This window comes from Kogia breviceps, chromosome 19 (assembly GCF_026419965.1).
Source record: "Kogia breviceps isolate mKogBre1 chromosome 19, mKogBre1 haplotype 1, whole genome shotgun sequence".
NCBI classification, from domain to species: domain Eukaryota; kingdom Metazoa; phylum Chordata; class Mammalia; order Artiodactyla; family Physeteridae; genus Kogia; species Kogia breviceps.
This window is the reverse complement of record NC_081328.1, coordinates 36,537,807-36,558,091: the sequence shown is the minus strand read 5'-3', so window position 1 is coordinate 36,558,091 and position 20,285 is coordinate 36,537,807. Positions and strand designations below refer to the sequence as shown.

At 42.2% G+C, this 20,285-nt stretch overlaps 1 long non-coding RNA gene across 1 annotated transcript; it reads left to right on the top strand.

Moving 5' to 3' along the window:
- The first annotated feature begins 2 nt into the window (after window positions 1-2).
- Window positions 3-19,800, top strand: LOC131745873 (uncharacterized). Its single transcript, XR_009332468.2, has 4 exons — window positions 3-82; window positions 1,143-1,257; window positions 4,936-5,048; window positions 19,453-19,800. It is a non-coding gene; the product is annotated as an uncharacterized lncRNA (long non-coding RNA).
- Window positions 19,801-20,285: the final 485 nt, after the last annotated feature.

Here is a 20,285-nt window from a genome sequence, read left to right as displayed (position 1 = left end):
AGAGATGTTTCCTTTCCGAGATGATTATTTTACTTCAGTGGCTTCTTGGATCCTAGAAGGGGCAAAAATGACTAGTTTCTGGGTCTGTATCCGACCTCGATATGCTGGGTAACCTTAATCCGGAGCTCTAGTTTTCCCAATCTGTACCGTATGAAGAATATTCTTTCTTACTAGCAAATTAAGGAAATTAATGACTACTATGTTTATTGAAGCAAAAGACACGTGGACTGACAAAATCATTTATCTGTTTGCCATTGTGAGACAGAGGCATAATAATATTTTTATTAACAAAAAATAGCTTATACTTAGAAATTGTTTACCGGGTGCCAGGCATCTTTCTAAACTTTTAACATATATTAACTCAGTCTTCACCACAAACGAGCAATATGCTCCTTTTACATATGTTGCATAGAAATTAAGTACATTATTTAAGGTCGCACGGCTAATAACTGGCAGAACTGGGTTTCAAATTCAAGCAAACTCCAGAACCCATGCACTGACTACTACGCTGTATTGCTTCACATTAAGTGGTTAAAGGATTCATGTTGTTGGTGTCATCCTGGAAAATCCAGTGCTGTAATCATCGTTGAATGACAGACACTTTTCATACTTACCCTTGGGTTTTTTCTCATTCTGTCAATTAACATTTATTGAGCATTTACCTATGGTTTTTTTTTTTTTTTTTTTTTTTTTTTTTTTTTTTTTTTTTGCGGTATGCGGGCCTCTCACTGTTGTGGCCTCTCCCGTTGCAGAGCACAGGCTCCGGACGCGCAGGCCTAGCGGCCATGGCTCACGGGCTTAGTTGCTCTGCGGCATGTGGGATCTTCCCGGACCAGGGCACGAACCCGTGTCTCCTGCATCGGCAGGCGGATTCTCAACCACTGCGCCACCAGGGAAGCCCTACCTATGGTATTTTGCAGTGAGTTGGGAGCTATGGGCTGTACAGGTAGAAATAGAATTGCTACTAAGGTCCAAGTAAAATGCTAAGGACTATCACAGGAAAGAGAGATTACTTTTGAGTTTGGGGATCTCATGTCTTAAATCTTGACTTTTTAACTATACTGTGTGTGTATATACATATACACACACACACACACACACACATTGATTTTTTTTTTCCTTTTTTTTTTTTGGCTGCGCAGGGCATCATGTGGGATCTTAATTCCCCAACTGAGGATTGAACCTGCACCCCCTGTAGTGGGGGCACAGAGTCTTAACCACTGGACTGCCAGGGAAGTCCCTGTATATTCTTCAAGGGTAAGAATTCCCCCACAAGTCCTAGCCACAGCATAGAACCTATAGCATGATACATTAATAGTGACATGAAATTAGGTGTTACACATATGTGATAATTAAAGAATATATATTAAGCATTTAAATGAGATATATCTAATTATTTTTCTTTTTTTTAATTTTTACTTTTTTTAACATTTTCTTGGCCACCCTTTGCAGCATGTGGGATCTTAGTTCCCCAACCAGGGATTGAACCCCGTGCCCTTTGCATTGCAAGTGTGGAATCTTCACCAATGGACCACCAGGGAAGTCCCAAGATGTATCTTAACAGAGTCCTGTCAATCTACTCTATGCCCCAGAAAACAAAACATGAACTTTTTTTTTACTGGTTTTCCTGACAAAGTGGGGAAACCCCAATCCATGATGAGTGGTTATTAATACAGAACATTGATATAGTCTTTCTGGGATTATCTTCTTCACTGTTGAGTTTTAGGTTTGCCTCACATGGTAGCCAACACATCCCAGATCATCTCTGCCTGCCTTCTGGTCAGTTTCTCAGGGAATGCAAACTTGTTCCATATCAACCTGGATGAAATAATAAGGGAAGTCAATCTTGTTTAATTCATTCTGAGATGAATTATAAGTGGGTTATAATTATAAGTAGGTTTTATTAGCTGCTGTTTTGGAAAATTCGTATTATCTTCCTATCTCATTAACTCCATGGAAAATTGGGAGTTGTCTGCCTGGGGAAGTTAACACGAAAAGGATATTTTGTAATCCTACAACCCAACCCAACTACAACCCAAGTAGTTCGCATTTCAGAAAAAGCAAAGTAAGAGCAAGAGAAGGAAGCTCATTATGTAATTAGAGGAAGGAATAAGGTGGTCAGGGGCTTAGCCTTGCAAAAAACAGTCTTGCACGTAGTAGACACTCAAATATTTATTCAATAAGTGATCATGGGGGAAAAAAAATAAGTGGATCAGTAGAATCCCAGATAAAATATGACGAGGCAGAGGGCAAAGTTGATTTCCTGTTTCCGCAAATACGGGGCGTTCCTGGAATCACTCGTCTTATTGAAATTTCTAAATGGATCCAAAGAAGATGGGATATCCCATGAGCAGTGGGATATGTACTGTATTTGCATTTTTTTCCCTCTCAGTGGCAGATGATATCAAATATTGGAACTTCTGAAATTCTGCCTGGTAGTCTGCATTCTAGGAGAAGCACTGTTGATTTGAACATGGAAGATCCTTCTGGAGAATCGGAAGAATCTGATTCCAGTACGTTTATTGATTACCGTAAGCAATATGATACTTTGATTGAAGCGAGTGATAGGCTTGCCATGTGTTTATGTTGTACTTCCCTCCCTTGAGAGAGCACGTGAAGAGCAAAGGAAGTGAAGTGAATTGTCCAAGATAAGGTGACATAGAAGAAACCAAGAATTCTGATTTTCTAAGAAATGTTCTTAACTGATCTTTAGCTAACAGTGTTAGCAGAGCTTCTTTGTCACTAGAAGAGGTTAGTATCTATGACTCTCACATAGTGGTGCTTGAGTATACATCTTAGCTCCACTTCTTTTCCTCACCATAGAGAAGGGGTAATTGAGTACCTAACTTACAGAATTGTTACTAAGTCATTAAATGAGTTAATACATCTTCCCATTCTGTTTAGTTATGGTAACTGCTTCCAAGTCCCATGATAGCTGTGGAAGGGATATATGGAGCCTAGCAGAGTCCTAGTAAGTGTCTGCTCTTTATGCTGGACACAGATAACATCAGCAGTCCCAGAGTCCACCCCAGTGTAGTGTTCCTAAAGCAAAAGAGCCCATAACCTGGATATGAATTGGAAATCCTCAGGAAGCCATATGTGTGTTAGCTCTTTTCCTCTAGGGAGCAGTTCTCAGCTCTGTTAAAGTTAAAACCATTGAAATGAAGGTTGTTTCCATACCCCAAAGTGATTCCTTATTTCTGTGCTGCATGACTTTCTTCTCCTAGCTGCTCTTCTGTCTCATCCATCCTTGCATTCATCCCTGCTGCTGAAGACAAAGGCTTTTTCCTTTATCCTTTGCTGCCTGCCTCAGCCTCTTTATTTCTAAAGGTATGTTAAGGAAGAGATATTGCTCATCCTGGCTCAGCCAGAAAAGAAGCCCATGCACCCTGCTGTTCAAGCTAGGTCTAGAACTAATCCCTCCCCTCTTCTTGCTCCACTTTCGCCCCAGCTGGCTAAATCAAGTGATAATCCTAAAAGGGAATTTCAGGCTATTTGTGACTTCCCCTCTCCCTCACCCCGGGCCCTCCCCAACCCCGCCACATTCAGGGAGGAGAGAACAAAGTCCCTGGATCAGAGTAATCTGTTTCTAACCCACTTCCATTCGCAGAGATTACCTCTGCGGGAGGAGGGAGACAGAAATAAATCTGACATCTTGGCACTGGGAACTTGGGGAAGAAGCTCCAGGAATGCCTGCAGGGTTGTAGGCATGAGATTCAGGAGCCTGGGAGCTTGTTCTCATAGGCTGGGTTCCCAAAGAATGGGAAGTGTGTTACAATGGGAAGAACTCTGGTTTGGGAGGCAGGAGACATGGGTTCTAGTCTCACCATTGCTGATATTGACTTCCTTGTGGCCTTGGGAGTCACTTTGCATCTCTGATCACTAATTTCCCCCATTAAAAAAATAAAATCAGGGCTTCCCTGGTGGCACAGTGGTTGCAAGTCTGCCTGCCGATGCAGGGGACACGGGTTCGTGCCCTGGTCTGGGAAGATCCCACATGCGGCTAGGCCTGTGAGCCATGACCACTGAGCCTGCGCGTCTGGAGCCTGTGCTCCGCAACGGGAGAGGCCACAGCAGTGAGAGGCCCGTGTATCGCACACACACACAAAAGAATCACTCTCTTGAGCCCTAAAAACCTGCAGCCCCCATTGATGTGTATTGAGCTCCTATTAATAATGCACAAAGGCCTAACAAGGACTCCCTTTGGGGACCCTTGTGAACCAATGGCTCAGCACACCTTCCCTCTGGTCTGTATTCTTTCCTCTACCCTCCATGGGCCCTGATATACAAACATGTATCTTACAGTTGGCCATTCTTTGGGGATGCTCTCCAGTGGCTGGGTGAGGGCTTCGTTTCCAGCTCTTCGCAGTTGAAGTCAGGAAAGCTGTGTGAATGCAGGAAACTTCCACTAGAGGGTACCAAGGTTTCACTGGGATCTCAGATTGCATAGAGGTCTATGCAAACCCAGCAATTCCAGGGTTTTTAAGTACCTACGTTCAGAGATTTAGAGGTCTCCATTCATTGTTCCTTACCTGGTCTGCTCCTTACTGTTCCTGGAAGGCTTAAGAAGTCTCTACTATTTTGACATTATTTTGATTTGATTTGACTTCAAATCAAAGGCAGCTTGGTATAGGGTAATCCAACTGGCCAGGTCCAAATTCTATGGGCAAATTCCTTAAGTCTTTTGAGGCCCAGTGTACCCATCTGTGAAATGGGGATAATAAAACTTACCTTGTAGGACTGTTGTGAGCACTAAGTGAAATCCTATGTGAAAACATATGACTGGTACGTGGTAGGTGCCTAAAATTGTTTTTTCACTAGGGGAGACTTCTCAGAATTGCCACAAACTGGGAATGGTGTTGACGGATTTGTGAGAACCGAGTACCTCCAAACAAGAAATGTGACTTTTTGCCATTTTGCTCTTGAGTCTTACAGGATTCCAGGCTAGTGCTGCTTGGTCCTGCTCAGCCTCAGTCCTTGGTCCTAATCTCTGTGTCAGCCCAGCCATGACACTCTTCTGCCCTTCTCTTATCCTGGTTTCCTCGGTGGTAAGTTTAGTTTCTACTTCCTCGTCACCTCCTTGACAAAAAGTCCTTTGTATTTTGCCCTGTGTTTTCTTTTTTTAAAAAATTTAATTGTTTTGTACAGCAGGTTCTTATTAGTTATCCATTTTATACATATTAGTATATACATGTCAATCCCAATCTCCCGATTCATCCCACCCCCACCCCCCTGGCTTTCCCCCCTTGGTGTCCATACGTTAGTTCTCTGCATCTGTGTCTCTAATTCTGCCTTGCAAACCAGTTCATCTGTACCATTTTTCTAGATTCAACGTATACGTGTTAATATATGATATTTGTTTTTCTCCTTCTGACTTACTTCACTTTGTATGACAGTTCTGAGACTGAGCAGAAGTTTGGGAAAGGGGGAGGATGAGCGTGTCAGGGCTTGCGTGTCAGCAGACATGTTACAGCTGCAGGGCAAACCAGGGTGAAACCACGAGTCAGAGGCCCCGAGGGGCAGGCTGCTGTGAGGCCCGCCCCTCGGCTCCTCTCTCATCTCTGTCTCACCCCAGAGGTTTCCTGGCAGAAGTGGGAGAGGTTGGTATCGAGTCCTTGAGCCCTGACTCATTCCCTGACTTAGTTGGGTGTTACCCAGTTATCTCCCAGATCTCTCTCCAGAGGCCTTTACTATACAACTGTGTCATCCCCAAAGACAGAAGAGGCAAGCAGACCACTTATTTATTCCATGCCCATGTGAGGATCCCAACAACAAATAAGAAGTTTGCCATCTTCATGGCTTTATATACCACCCAGGAGGTTATTACATTGGTTATAAAATGAACAAAATCATCTCATAATGCTGCCCTAAGAGATCGGCTATTTTCCAGATTGCTTTATAGAAACAATCATGGTTAACTTTCTCAAGAAAGAATAAAGTTGTGATTTTATTTTTCTTGGACAGGGAAAGGGGCCAGGGAAAGGGTGGACGGGGACTGGAACACTGAGCCAGGAAGTGACCAGCCATTATCACATAGTGAGTCAGGGGCCTATCTAGGGACTAACTCAGGTTACCTAACCCCACCCCAAATTCCATTCTCTTTGCCTCAGTCTAGTTACTTGTGGTCTATAGTAATGTTCCAAGTTTTCTGGACCTCACAAAAGTTCTTAAAATCTCCAGATTCCTGAGGGCTCCATAGGAAGTCAATTGTATTATGCTTCTAGATCTCATACATGTCCCTTTCACTGTTTGTCCTGTGAAAATGTGAGCTGCATGTCTGTTGCCTCCCTGACAGATTGTTGAAAACACTTTAGAGTTATTTAAGAATCAAAGAAGCCCAATGTAATAGTCTGTGTGAGCTTAGATCTTAGAGACAGGAGATTCCATTTTTAAATCATTTGTTGGTGTTCACATCCTACTATCCTTGTGTGTCACCGTACTAGTGGATGCTGAAAATTATTTTCTTATCTCCCCTTTACACAAAGGTCCCAGTTGCTCCCTAACTAGGGTCATGCTTCCTAAAGACATGAGATGGTTTCCAAGAAAGCAGATTTCAGCTTTATCCCTTGGCAGAGAGAATGGAGTCATTGCACACAGGCCAAAACATTTTTTCTGCCAGAGCTTCCCATCTGGAAGAAAAGAGAAAAAGAGTTTCAGAGTTTCCATAACGGCTGCCTAAAAATGGGAGGGAGGAATAGTGAGCCATAGGGAGGGGAGAAGAAAGCTACAGGGCTTGGAACCCCAAGCTCCATTGTCTGGAAAGAATGTCAGATTCTACAGGCCTAAAACCCTGGCCTAGCAGCACCTACCTTTCCCTTCCTCCTAACCTTTAGCCAGGATTTATTTTGTTCCCCATTCCTTTACCTTTCACATGTATTTATCTGTCCTGCCTATCCCATCTCAGAATTTTCCTTCTATTCTTTGTTCTTTATGTACCTCCCTTCCAATTTTGTGCTTTCTGTATGGACAACTCTGAAATGTTCCTAGACTACTTTAATGCGTCTCACAAAAATAAGATGGCAGCGTTAGAAGGAACTTTCTCATAACCTGTGATGTACAGAAGGACTTCAGTGGGTCCAGGAAGCTTCTGAAATTGAATGTCAGTTTAGTCCATATATGCATCTTTCTGGCAAGAAGGCCTGTAGCTTCTATCAAGTTCTCATATCTTCCGTTCAAATCCCTGCTGTTGACCCTGTAGTTCAGTGTGTTTCGGTGTAAGTTTGGGAACCCAAGTTAATTTTGGAACCTAGATCATGACTTCCATTTTTTAAAATGAATAAAATAGAAAATATCAATGTGGGACTTTTCTGGTGGCGCAGTGGTTAAGAATCTGCCTGCCAGTGCAGGGGACATGGGTTCAAGCCCTGGTCCAGGAAGATCCCACATGCCGCGGATGCCACAGTAGCCTGTGCGCCACAACTACTGAGCCAGCGCTCTAGAGCCTGCGAGCCACAACTACTGAGCCCATGTGCCACAACTACTGAAGCCCGCGCGCCTAGAGCCTGTGCTCCACAACAGGAGAAGCCACCACAATGAGAAGCCCGTGCACCGCAACGAAGGGTAGCCCCCACTAGCTGCAACTAGAGAAAGCCCGCACGCAGCAACGAAGACCCAATGAAGCCAAAAATAAATAACTGAATAAATAAATTTATTAAAAAGAAAATATCAATGTGTATCACACATAGTAAGGATGTTAGTTTTGATTAACATTTGATTCAACATGCATATGTATAATAATTTTTATTTTATGTATATATATATATATATATATATATATATATATATATATAAAATCAAAACATCCAACCTCATTCATTTAGTGAATATTTATTGAGTATCCAAAGACATTGCTCTAATCACTGGGAACATGGAAGATGAAAGAGACATGTTTCTGGCCCATAAGCAGCTCACATTTAGTAGGAAAGAGAAAAGTTCACAAAACATTTGCAAAAGAACAAGTTCCACTGTAGAAGTAAGCACAAGGTACAAGGTATAAAAGAGAGAGTATGACACACCATTTAGAGTTCAGGTGGGGCCAGACTTGAGTTGCATCTGGAGAGATGAGTAGGAATTTGCAGGGTACATAGCAAGGAGATGTGCAATTCTAGGCAAGGGACTGACATGCACAAAGATACAGCAGTGTGAGACAACACAGGATGGCCAGAGTGGCTGTCACACTGGTCTCATGTGTTGTCTCTGTACTGTAGAGAGGTTGGATGCACAGGCCAGGTCATGGAGAGTCTCCCACTTGAATGCAGAAAATGCTAAATATTCCTAACAGACTGTCACCCAGCTCTGCTTGGGCTCTCTCAGTGTGACAGAACCTAGAACTCTGTGAGGCTGTTCATTCTGTCCTTGAGCATCTGATTGTGACACATTCCTTCCTGTGCTGATGTAATATTTGCTTCTCTCTTTCAACCATTGATTCTCATTTGCCCTCTGCAGCATTTCAAAAGGAGTTGACATCGTCTTCTATTCGGTTGACCCAAATGAAATAGCATTTTTATAGATCAAGATGGTTGGATACTGACAATTTCGTGTTGTTGGCCCGTACTTAAAAAAAAACAAAAAAACAACAAAAAAAACCAGCTAATTGAGGATAGCAATTATTTATCCACCTTAGTCTTTTCTTCCCAATATTTAATATCTTTAAACTCCATCAAATTATTCCTCACGTAAGTTACTGGATCCTTTTCCAACCTGTTCTCTCCCTGGGCATAGACAGGTTCATCAATATCTTTTAAAATATGAGGTACCCAGTGGATGGACCTAGAGTCTGTCATACAGAGTGAAGTAAGTCAGAAATAGAAAAACAAATACCGTATGCTAACACATATATATGGAATCTTAAAAAAAAAATGGTTATGAAGAACCTAGGGGCAGGACAGGAATAAAGATGCAGATGTAGAGAATGGACTTGAGGACACGGGGAGGGGGAAGGGTAAGCTGGGACGAAGTGAGAGAGTGGCATGGACTTATATATACTACCAAATGTAAAATAGATAGCTAGTGGGAAGCAGCCGCATAGCACAGGGAGATCAGCTCTGTGCTTTGTGTCCGCCTAGAGGGGTAGGATAGGGAGGGTGGGAGGGAGATGCAAGAGGGAGGAGATATGGGGATATATGTTTATGTATAGCTGATTCACTTTGTTGTAAAGGAGAAACTAACACACCATTGTAAAGCAATTATACTCCAATAAAGATGTTAAAAAAAACCCCTAAAATTAAAAATTTTCTCCGCTCAAAAAAAAAGCCCATGGTAGGTGTTCATTAGAAGAAAATAATAAATTATAGTATTTGTCAAATAAATAAATATGAGGTACCCAGAACTGGTCAGTTTAAAGCACAGTGACACTATTATCTCTTTTGATCTGACCTTGTGTCTTTTAATGAAACTGTGACTACATTGAGTTTGGTGAGTCCTAAACCTTTTTCATGTAAAATGCTGTCAAACCAGTCCCATGCCTTCCTTGTACAATTGACTTTTTAATTTTTTGACCTAAATGTGAGTCTTTACTTTATCCCTGTCAAATTTCATCATGTTGATTTTGGCACTTTGTTCTAATCTGTCATGATGATTTTATTATTTATTTATTTATTTTTTTTAATGGAAGGATAGTTGATTTACAATGTTTCAGGTGTACAGCAATGATTCAGTTATACATATATATATTCTTTTTCAGATTGTTTTCCATTATAGGTTATTACAAGATATTGAATATAGCTCCCTGTGCCATACAGTAGGTCCTTGTTGTTTATCTATTTTATATATAGTAGTGTGTGTATGTTAATCCCACATTCCCAATTTATCCATCCCCCATTTCCCCTTTAGTAACCATAAGTTTGTTTTCTATGTCTGTGAGTCTATTTCTATTTTGTAAATAAGTTCACATGTATCTTTTTTTTTAGATTCCACATATAAGTAATGTCATATGATATTTGTCTTTCTCTAAGATGATTTTAAATCTTACTGCTATCATCATCTAAGCTACTGATTTTAAAAATATCTAATACGACAGTGAGGCCCCTCTCTTTATTGCTATCAACTTTTAAAATCAATATCCTTTGCAGTCAGTTGAAAAGCTAGTTAAAAATCTACATAACTGTGATTATCCACCCACAACCCCCCAGGCTCATTTTCTTAGCCCCATCTACCTGCTCCTTTACTACCTTGCTCTGATCCGTCCCTGGTCCATTAAGCAAACCAGACCCAGGCATCACATAATTACCGATTTCTGTATGGGACCTACAAACACCAGCTGCTTCCCCCCCCGCCCCCAGTACGCGGTCCTCTCACTGTTGTGGCCTTTCCCATTGCGGAGCACAGGCTCCGGACGCGCATGTGGGATCTTCCTAGTCCGGGGCATGAACCTATGTCCCCTGCATCGGCAGGCAGACTCTCAACCACTGCGCCACCGGGAAAGCCCACAAGCTGCTTTGAAAGGAATCATCAACGACCTTCCCGCTTGCTAATTCCCCGCCTGCTCTCATGCTGATCTTCCCTCCATGCAGCTCTGCAGAGGCTTTGTGATTCCCAACTCTCATTACTCCCACCAGCTGCTCCAGGTGTGATGTTTCTATTCTTCTAGGATGTAGACTCCAGCTTGGACTTTGGCATTGCTCCTCCAGTTGGCTCTTGGTGCTCTCCCCTCTCCCTCTGCCTACGATAGAACTCTCTTCTTTTTAGCTTGGTTATTAACCATAAATAATATGTATAACTTTGCCTCAGTCTTTTTTTTTTTTTCCTGGTACGCGGGCCTCTCACTGTTGTGGCCTCTCCCATTGCGGAGCACAGGCTCTGGACGCGCAGGCTCAGCGGCCATGGCTCACGGGCCCAGCCGCTCCGCGGCATGTGGAATCTTCCCAGACCGGGGCACGAACCCGTGTCGCCTGCATCGGCAGGTGGACTCTCAAACACTGTGCCAGCAGGGAAGCCCCTTTGCCTCAATCTTTTTTAATGGCTATATAGTATTCCATTGCATAGATGGACTATGCTGATGGACACTTAGGTGGTTCCCAAAATTTTGGCATTACAAAGAGGCCATGAGTCTGTTTGCAAGTACCAAGGTAGGATAAATTCCTGGAAATAGAATTGAAGAATCAAAAGATATGTACCTTTTTATTTTGATAGTGCCAAACTGCTCTCCAAGTTGTACCATTTTACTTTAGTGGTGGTTTAGAGCTCAGCAACATAAATAATTTCAAATTAAATATACCCGTTCTTAAAAGATATCTTGCTGTTATACTATTGGAAATTTGAAATGGCTTTTAATTTTTCCCTTCTCCCTCATTTCTTCTCCTTACTCTCTCCTCTGATTTCTACCCCACCCTAAACTCCAAATTCTTCTCATTCATTTGTACAACGTAATTCCACTGTCTCCAGATCCTAATGATTAACTCTCCCCATCCTTGCATTTGCACATACAAACCTCAGCATATTAAACCTGCTGCCATCCAAAGCCATCCTCTTTAGTAATAACAATATTGAGCAGGAACAGTATTAACTGATTTAATTCTTTTAACAACCTTGTCACGCAGGTACTATTATTATCCCTACTTCATGGGTGAGGAAATTGAGGTACAGAGAGGTTAAGTAGCTTGTCCAAGGTCACACAGTTTAAAAACGGCACAAATACTATTTGAACCTAGATAGCAGGTCTCTAGAGATCACAATCTTAACCCCTACAGACAGATATCTCTCTTCAGAGATTAGTCTACTTAGGTTCTTATCAAATTCTAACCTAATGTTCTTCGTGCTTCCTATGATATAATTCAGGCTATGGTCTCTATTCTGATCCCTATCTAGCCCACAGCATGTTCTATTAGTAGCTCTGCCCCACAAACGTGTCTGGAAAAAACCAGTTTCAGGATGGCCGTATTTACAGAGGAAAAAGTGTGGGGTGGGATCACAGGCAGAGGGGGACATCAGTCAAGCCCTCTTTCTCCCTCTGCAGAGGTGTGGCCTCCTGTTCTGGTCTCTGGGTGGGTCTCCCCAGACAGGAAGGGAGCAGTTGGCTTAGTCAGTCTAATTTTCCCTAGAGCTCAGCACACTGTGAAATTCAGGAGGTGCCTGAGGCCAATTTAGGCAAGTTCTATTCAACCAACATTCATTAAGTCCCAAAAATGGGCCAGGCACTGTGCTGCATAAGTCACAAGCTCTAGAGTGAAGATAAGCACTTCAATTACCAGTTCCCTTACAGTGTGATAAGTGTCTTTATAGTTAGAACCTTGACTGCATTGTTTGGAGTGGGGGAGGGCAAGAGGAGAAAGGGAAAAGGGAAAGTATGGATAAAGTGCATATCCCTGGGTGTTTTAATTTTAAGGAAACGATCCAGATTAGGGAAAGAAATCATAACTCAGTCTCAGTAAGGATTTCTGACAGAAGGTTAGTAACTTCTCAAGTACTGAGGTCTTCAAATGTAGGTGAGGTCAAATACCTTGCCTGTTTATCTGGATTGGTGTGGGAAGGAAGGTATGAGGGCAAAGAGTAGTCAGGAAAAGTTCCAAGATCCATAATGGTGGGGAGAGGTGGATCTGTGAAATGCTAATTCCTACTTTTTCTTGGCAGCTTTTCTGGAAATTGTGATGACAGCTGGTGGTGGGAAAAATCACTGAAATCACCAGTGACCACAACAATTTCCCTGCCTCTAAGTGGCTGGCTACCACCTGAGCCATTCCAGATGATGGCAGGCTGCTATGGATCCTTTCTTTTCTTCCTTCCTTTCTCCCTCCCTCCTTTCTTTCTTTCCTCTCCCTTCCTTTCTTTCCTTTTTTTTTTTTCCTGCAGTGCAGCTGACAGGATCTTAGTTCCCTGACCAGGGATTGAACCTAGGCCCTGGCAGTGAAAGCGCCGAGTCCTAACCACTGGACTGCCAGGGAACTCCTCTTTCTTTTTTCTGTTCTCACTCCCCCTCCTTTCTTCCTTCCTTTCTTCCTTTCTTTCTTTCTTTCTTTCTTTCTTTCTTTCTTTCTTTCTTTCTTTCTTTCTTTCTTCCTTTCTTTCTTTCTTTCAGGGAGGAACAGAAAAAGAGGTTCATTTTCCAAGAGCAATGAATAAGCAAGCCACATCTTCTACATTAACTAGGCAGCTTCTTGTAGGATAAAAAGGCCTGGCCAAGAGACTCAATCAACAGAGAGACCCAGTCTCTGGCTTCATATCTGGTCCAACTTAATGAGAACTTTGGAAATTCACGACCTATCTGTACATCCATTTCTCATTTGTGCTGTGGTAATAATAAGTTCTTGTCTCTCAATGATATTGCAAAATAAGGAAAGAAAGGAATAATAGATAAACATTTAAAGGCCTCAGGAAGGGCTTCCCTGGTGGTGCAGTGGTTAAAAATCTGCCTGCCAATGCAGGAGACACGGATTCAAACCCTGGTCCGGGAAGATCCCACATGCCGTGGAGCACCTAAGCCCGTGGGCCACAGCTGCTGAGCCTGCACTCTAAAGCCCATGAGCCACAACTACTGAAGCTTGTGTGCCTAGAGCCCATGCTCCACAACAAGAGAAGCCACAGCAATAAGCCCGTGCACCACAAGGAAGAGTAGCCCCCAATTGCCCCAACTAGAGAAAAGCCCGCGTGCAGCAACGAAGACCCAATGCAGCCAAAAAAAAAATAAAATAAATAAATAAATTTATTTAAAAATAAAATAAAAGCCTCAGGAAGTAATACTCAATAGGGTTTTTTTAAATTGTTTTTAATAATTTCATGATTGTTTCAGTAAAGTAAAAAGGCCATGGTTGATGTGCTGTTTTATTAAATGGGTGCTGAGTGTTGCTAAGGGGCCTCTCTTGAGTAACTTCCTCTTCTTAATTGGGACAGAAATTCTGGCGGTGGATGGAAACATAGAAGGGCAAAAATAAAACACAACTGTTCTACAACTTCTGGTTCTCAATAGAGTCCACTTAAGCATTTTGTTCTATTTCAAAACTAAGGCATTAAAACAGGGGCCAGTTCTAATGAAGAGCATACTTATGAAGAAATATGGATAACACAAAGAGAAAGGAAAGGCAAGAAAAAAATTCACTAATGAACTACAAGGGGCCATAAATCTGGAAACGTGAGTGAATATACTTAAAAGATTTATGAATATTACAATACGAAACATGCTATGTTCAGTAACGTTACACGATATGTTCCTCACTAGGGATGCCTAGTTTGATGCGATGGGCCAACAACCCACAGCACATGCAGTGCTAATGCATAGTTTCTACCATTCCTTGCAAATGAGTCTGTGATACCTTGTCTCGTATAATTTATCTTTGATTTTCATTTTCACTGAATAAACATACATACCCCAGAAGAAGTAATCAAGGGGGTTCAATCTGTAAAAATATAAACTGTTATCTATGTTTCCAGACTTTATGGCTATCTCTGTAACTTCTACAGAGATGAACACAGAAAATAGATGCAAAGAGAATGGTAAAGAGTCTAGAGAAAAAGAGTCTAGGGTAAAAGTAGAAACATACAGACTGTGACCATGGAAACAAAACTGGGGGGGGGGAATATCCAAATCCAAGCAGGGAGAGACAGAGACAGAGAAGAGAGACATAGAGATCCTTTGGAAAATAAGGCAACATATCAAGGGGACAGGACAGTGAGAAGGACAGAAAAGCAGGTCAAAAAGGAAAAAAGCATTCTTAAAAGGAATTTCCTAAACTTCACAAACTGTCAAATGCAGCCTTCATTAGCCACAGCTGATGGATGGAAGCATACTTTTTCCACAGAAAATTAGAAAAATATAATTTAAGAACTAGAAAGAAATTAAAAGTTTATCTAGTCCAACACCTAATTTTACAAATGAAGAAATTAAGGCACTGAGAGGTTCTAGAGACAGATTTGGGTGGCTCTGTTGAAAAGGTGGGAGAGTCTGATGACCATCAAGAGAAAATAATGTCTTTTTACAATTCTCAATATTCATTTATTTTTATTTTTTATTTATTTTTACTTTTTTATTGCAGTATAGTTGATTTACAATGTTGTGGCAATCTCTGCTGTATAGCAAAGTGACTCAGTTTTACACATATACACATTCTTTTATAAATATTCTTTTCCATTATGGTTTATCACAGGAGATTGTGTATAGTTCCCTGTGCTATACAGTAGGACCTTGATGTTTATCCATTCTAAGTGTAATAGTTTGATTCTACCAATGCCAAATTCCCAGTCCATCCCTCTCCTTCCTCCCACCCCCCGGCAACCATAAATCTGATCTCTATGTCTGTTTTGTAGATAGGTTCATTTGTGCCATATTTTAGATTCCACATGAGAGTGATATCATATGGTATTTGTCTTTCTCTTTCTGACTTACTTCACTTAGTATGATAATCTCTAGTTGCATCCATGTTACTGCAAATGTTATTATTCTGTTCTTTTTTATGGCTGAGTAGTATTCCATTGTATATATGCACCACATCTTCTTTATCCATTCATCTGTCGCTGGACATTTAGGTTGTTTCCATGTTTTGGCTATTGTGAATATTGCTGCTATGCACAGTTCTCAATATTTAAATGACACAGATGATGGAAACTCATCTACTCTTTTTTTAAAATTAATTAATTTATTTATTATTTGGTTGCACTGGGTTTTAGTTGCGGCCGGCAGGCTTCTTAGTTGCGGCTCACGGGCTCCTTAGTTGCGGCAGGTGAACTCTTAGTTGAGACACGCATGCGGGATCTAGTTCCCTGGCCAGGGATTGAACCCAGGCCCCCTGCATTGGGAGTATGGAGTCTTAACCACCATGCCACCCGGGAAGTCTCCTCATCTGCTCTTGAGTGGGCCAATTTATGCACCATCTGTTAGGGAAGAACTAAATGAGAACTCAAGCTCTAGACTTGTCTTGTTCCAGCCATTCTTTTTTTTTTTTTTTTTTTTTTTTATTTAAAATTAATTTATTTATTTTTGGCTGTGTTGGGTCTTCGCTTCTGTGCGAGGGCTTTCTCCAGTTGCGGCGAGCGGGGGCCACTCCTCATCGCGGTGCGCGGGCCTCTCACTGCCACGGCCTCTCCCTTTGTGGAGCACAGGCTCCAGATGCGCAGGCTCAGTAGTTGTGGCTCACGGGCTTAGTTGCTCCGCGGCACGTGGGATCTTCCCAGATCAGGGCTCGAACCCGTGTCCCCTGCATCGGCAGGCGGACTCTTAACCACTGCACCACCAGGGAAGCCCCCCAGCCATTCTTTAGGTTAAATTACATCAGCCCTGGAGTTTATGGAAAGAGATCACGGGAAGACTGAGCGTTGAGGTGGAAAGAGTGCCTGTCCTGTGTCAGGTTAACCTGGGTTCTTGCACTGGCTCTGCCAGTTACTAGCCACTGAGATCCCAGGCAAGTCAATTAATCCATACATTTCTCAGTTTTGCAAAATGAGAATAATACCATGTGCTCCATGTGGTGCTTGAGGAGATAAGTGAAAGAATACATAGTATAAAGTGCATAGCAATTCACCAAAGTAATAAAAGTGGCCAATGTTAAAAAAAAAAGTTCTTCCTAACTAGGAATCAAAGAAATGAGAATAAAGAGCAATGGGATACCACTTTCACCTACCAAACTGACAAAGATTAAAAGAAAACAAAGCTAATAACATGATGCTGGAGGGCGTGGAAGCAGATATTCTCATATTTTGCTCAAAAGAATGTAAATTTGTACATTTCTGGAGATCAGTTTGGCAACATTTTTAAGAGCCTTAAAAATGTTCGTGCTGAAAAAAAAATTAAAAAAAAAATGTTCGTGCTGGTACTTCCTCGTGGCACGGTGGTTAAGAATCTGCCTGCCAATGCAGGGGACATGGGTTCAATCCCTAGTCCAGGAAGATCCCACATGCCGCCGAGCAACAAAGCCTGTGAGCCACAGCTACTGAGTCTGTGCTCTAGAGCCTGCGAGCCATAACTACTGAGCCCGCTACCGAAGCCCTCGCGCCTAGAGTAGCCTAGAGCTACTGGAGTCCTCATGGCTAGATCCCGTGCTCCACAAGAGAAGCCACCGCGATGAGAAGCCCACGCACTGCAAGAAAGAGGAGCCCCCTCTCCCTGCAACTAGAGAAAGCCTGCATGCAGCAACGAAGACACAATGCAGCCAAAAATAAATAAATAAACAAATTTAAATGTGGCATATTTAAAAAAAAAAAGAGTACATAACTGTAGGGATTATATTTGCAGAAGAGAAAGTAAATATTATAAAAAATAATGTTCACGCTCTTTGATCCCTGATTTTACTTCTAGATATTGAGCCTAAGGAAATAATCACATGTAGGAGGAAAAAGGTATTGTATATCTGTATCTATAAGTTTGTTCATATAAGTTCTTTATATCACGGGTCCCCAACCCTGGGGCCACGGTCTGTGGCCTATTAGGAACAGAGCTGCACAGCAGGAGATGGGCGGCAGGTGAGCAAAACTTCATCTGCTGCTCCCCATCACTTGCATTACTGCCTGAACCATCCCCACCCCCCTTCTCTGTGGAAAAATTGTCTTCCACGAAACCGGTCCCTGGTGCCAATAAGGCTGGGGACCACTCCTTTATATGACAGAAAAAAATACGGTAAGTATGAATTTTCACAACCTTCCTCTCTCCCACGAGGCAAAAAGAATGTTTTGCTGCTCGATTGGTAAAATGAGGGTATTGGGTCCTGGAGAAAATGCAATAGAGCTTCAATTTAATTTACATTGAAAAAGGCAGATATTTATAGGAAAGTGGGAAGAATTTTATCAGACTGTTTGGGGTCAGGGACCAAAGAGATGATGGGAAAAGGAAGGCAGGGAATGGAGAAACCAGGAAAAGCAGAGCTAGTTGGGAGGAAGTTTCAAACAACTGTCCTCTGCATGAAGTATTAAGAGAAAGAGGGAGAATAGAAGAGAGGATTTTGAGAAGCTTTGCTATGTCTTATTAACAGAATCTCCCTTTGGTTTTATTTTTTAAAATATATTTATTTATTTATTTTTGACTGCATTGGGTCTTCGTTGCTGCGCGCGGGCTTTCTCTAGTTACGGCGAGTGGGGGCTACTCTTCATTGTGGTTCACAGGCTTCTCATTGCAGAGCACAGGCTCTAGGCATGCGGGCTTCAGTAGTTGTGGCACGCAGGGTCAGTAGTTGTGGCACACGGGCTTAGTTGCTCTGCGGCATGTGGGATCTTCCCAGACCAGGGCTCGAACCCTTATCCCCTGCATTGGCAGGCAGATTCTCAACCCCTGCACCTCCAGGGAAGCCCTTCCCTTTGGTTTTATCTTGAGAAAGTAAAGATTTACTTTTTCTTTTCTTTATTCTCATTCTCCTCTTTTTCCTTGATTCTTTCTTTTATTTTTAAATGCTGGAATGATGTTTCTGTAAAATCTTAGCTTGGGCTACCTGTCAGCTTGGGGAAGCCCAAGGTTTGGGAAGCCCAAACCTTATTTTTTAAAGTGAGTAGCACAAGAATCATACAGCTTCTAGATAAAGTACAGAAGAGTATCTTTGTGACCTTGAAGGAAGCAAACATTTCTCAGCAGGACACAAAAAGCATTAGCCATAAAAGAAAAAATGGAAAACTTGGACTTCATCAAAATTATAAATATTTACTCATCACAAGACATCACTGGGACTTCCCTGGTGGCACAGTGGTTAAGAGTCTGCCTGCCAATGCAGGGGACACGGGTTCAATCCCTGGTCTGGGAAGATCCCACATGCCACGGAGCAACTAAGCCCGTGTGCCACAACTACTGAGCCTGTGCTCTAGAGCCCACGAGCCACAACTACTGAAGCCTGCGCACCCTAAAGCTGTGCTCCACAACAAGAGAAGCCACCGCAATGAGAAGGCCACGCACCACAATGAAGAGTAGCCCCTGCTCGCTGCAAAAAAAACATCACTAAGAAAATGAGTAGACAAATGACAGACTGGGAAAACAGTTTTCATTTTACATATACATGACCAAGGATTCATATCCAGATAATTTAAGGAATGCCTAGAAATTAACAACAAAAAGTTGAGCTACCCAATTAAAAAATGGGTGAAAGATTTGAAAAGATGCCTCACAAAAATATATAAATGGCCAATAAGCCATGAAAAGTGCTTGTAGTAAATGCTATGATATGCCAGTCTGATTCTCCTTTTGGAATGAAGGACTTACTCCTCAGCTGTTGGAAAGGCTGCCAGCATACAGCTTCACTTCAGTGATTGCCTCTGCTGAAGAGTCCTGACTTCCCCAAGGTCAAAGCTTATACACACACACACACAATGAATTGCTCTAGGCACTAAGTAAATGTTTAATAAACAAGAGCCTCTTCTCTCAGTGGCCTACATCCAATGACTAATCAACATGGGGTACAAAAACCCAGCCACTTGTCCAAACTCAGAACAGTTTTGACGGCTCATCCCAGTTTCAGCGCTTTCTGAAGGTCAGCTGAGGCCTCTGACACTACATTGTATAATAGCTCAACTTTTTCCCTTGCTCAGTCATGCTCTGTCTCTTCTCTTCCACAGATGTTGAGCCCAAGTGCACTCCCTAAAAAACCTCCTGCCAACTAATCTCCCAGTGAGTCTGCTTCCAAGGGAATTCAACCTGTGACAATGCTCAACATCAATAATCATCAGGAAAATGCAAATTAAAACCATAAGGCGATGCCATTTTACATCCACTAGAAGGGCTAAAAAAAGACAACACCAAACGTTGGTGAAGATGTGGAAAAACTGGAACCCTCATATAGTGCTGGTGGGCCTGTAAAAAGGTACCACCATGTTGGAGAATTGTTTGGCTATTTCTTATAAAATTAAATATATATTTAACCCATGACACAGCAATTCCATTCTTAAGTATGTAGCCAAGAGAAATGAAGACATATTTGTATAAAATTGAATAAGAATACTCATAGGTAGCCTTAGTTATAGTAGCTCAAAACTGGAAATAATACAAATGTCCATCAATAAGAGAAGGAATAAATAAATTACAGTCCTACCATACTACTCAGCAATATAAAGGAATGGAATACTGATACACACAACATGTGTAGATTAAAAACATTATGTTGGGGCTTCCCTGGTAGCATAGTGGTTAAGAATCCACCTGTCAATGCAGGGGGCATGGGTTCAAGCCCTGGTCGTGGAAGATCCCACATGCCGCGGAGCAGCTAAGCCCGTGCACCACAACTACTGAGCCTGTGCTCTAGAGTCGACGAGCCACAACTACTGAAGCCCGCATGCCTAGAGCCCGTGCTCCGCAACAAGAGAAGCCACTGCAATGAGAAGCCCACGCACCGCAACGAACAGTAGCCCCCGCTCGCTGCAACTAGAGAAAGCCTGCATGCAGCAACAAAGAC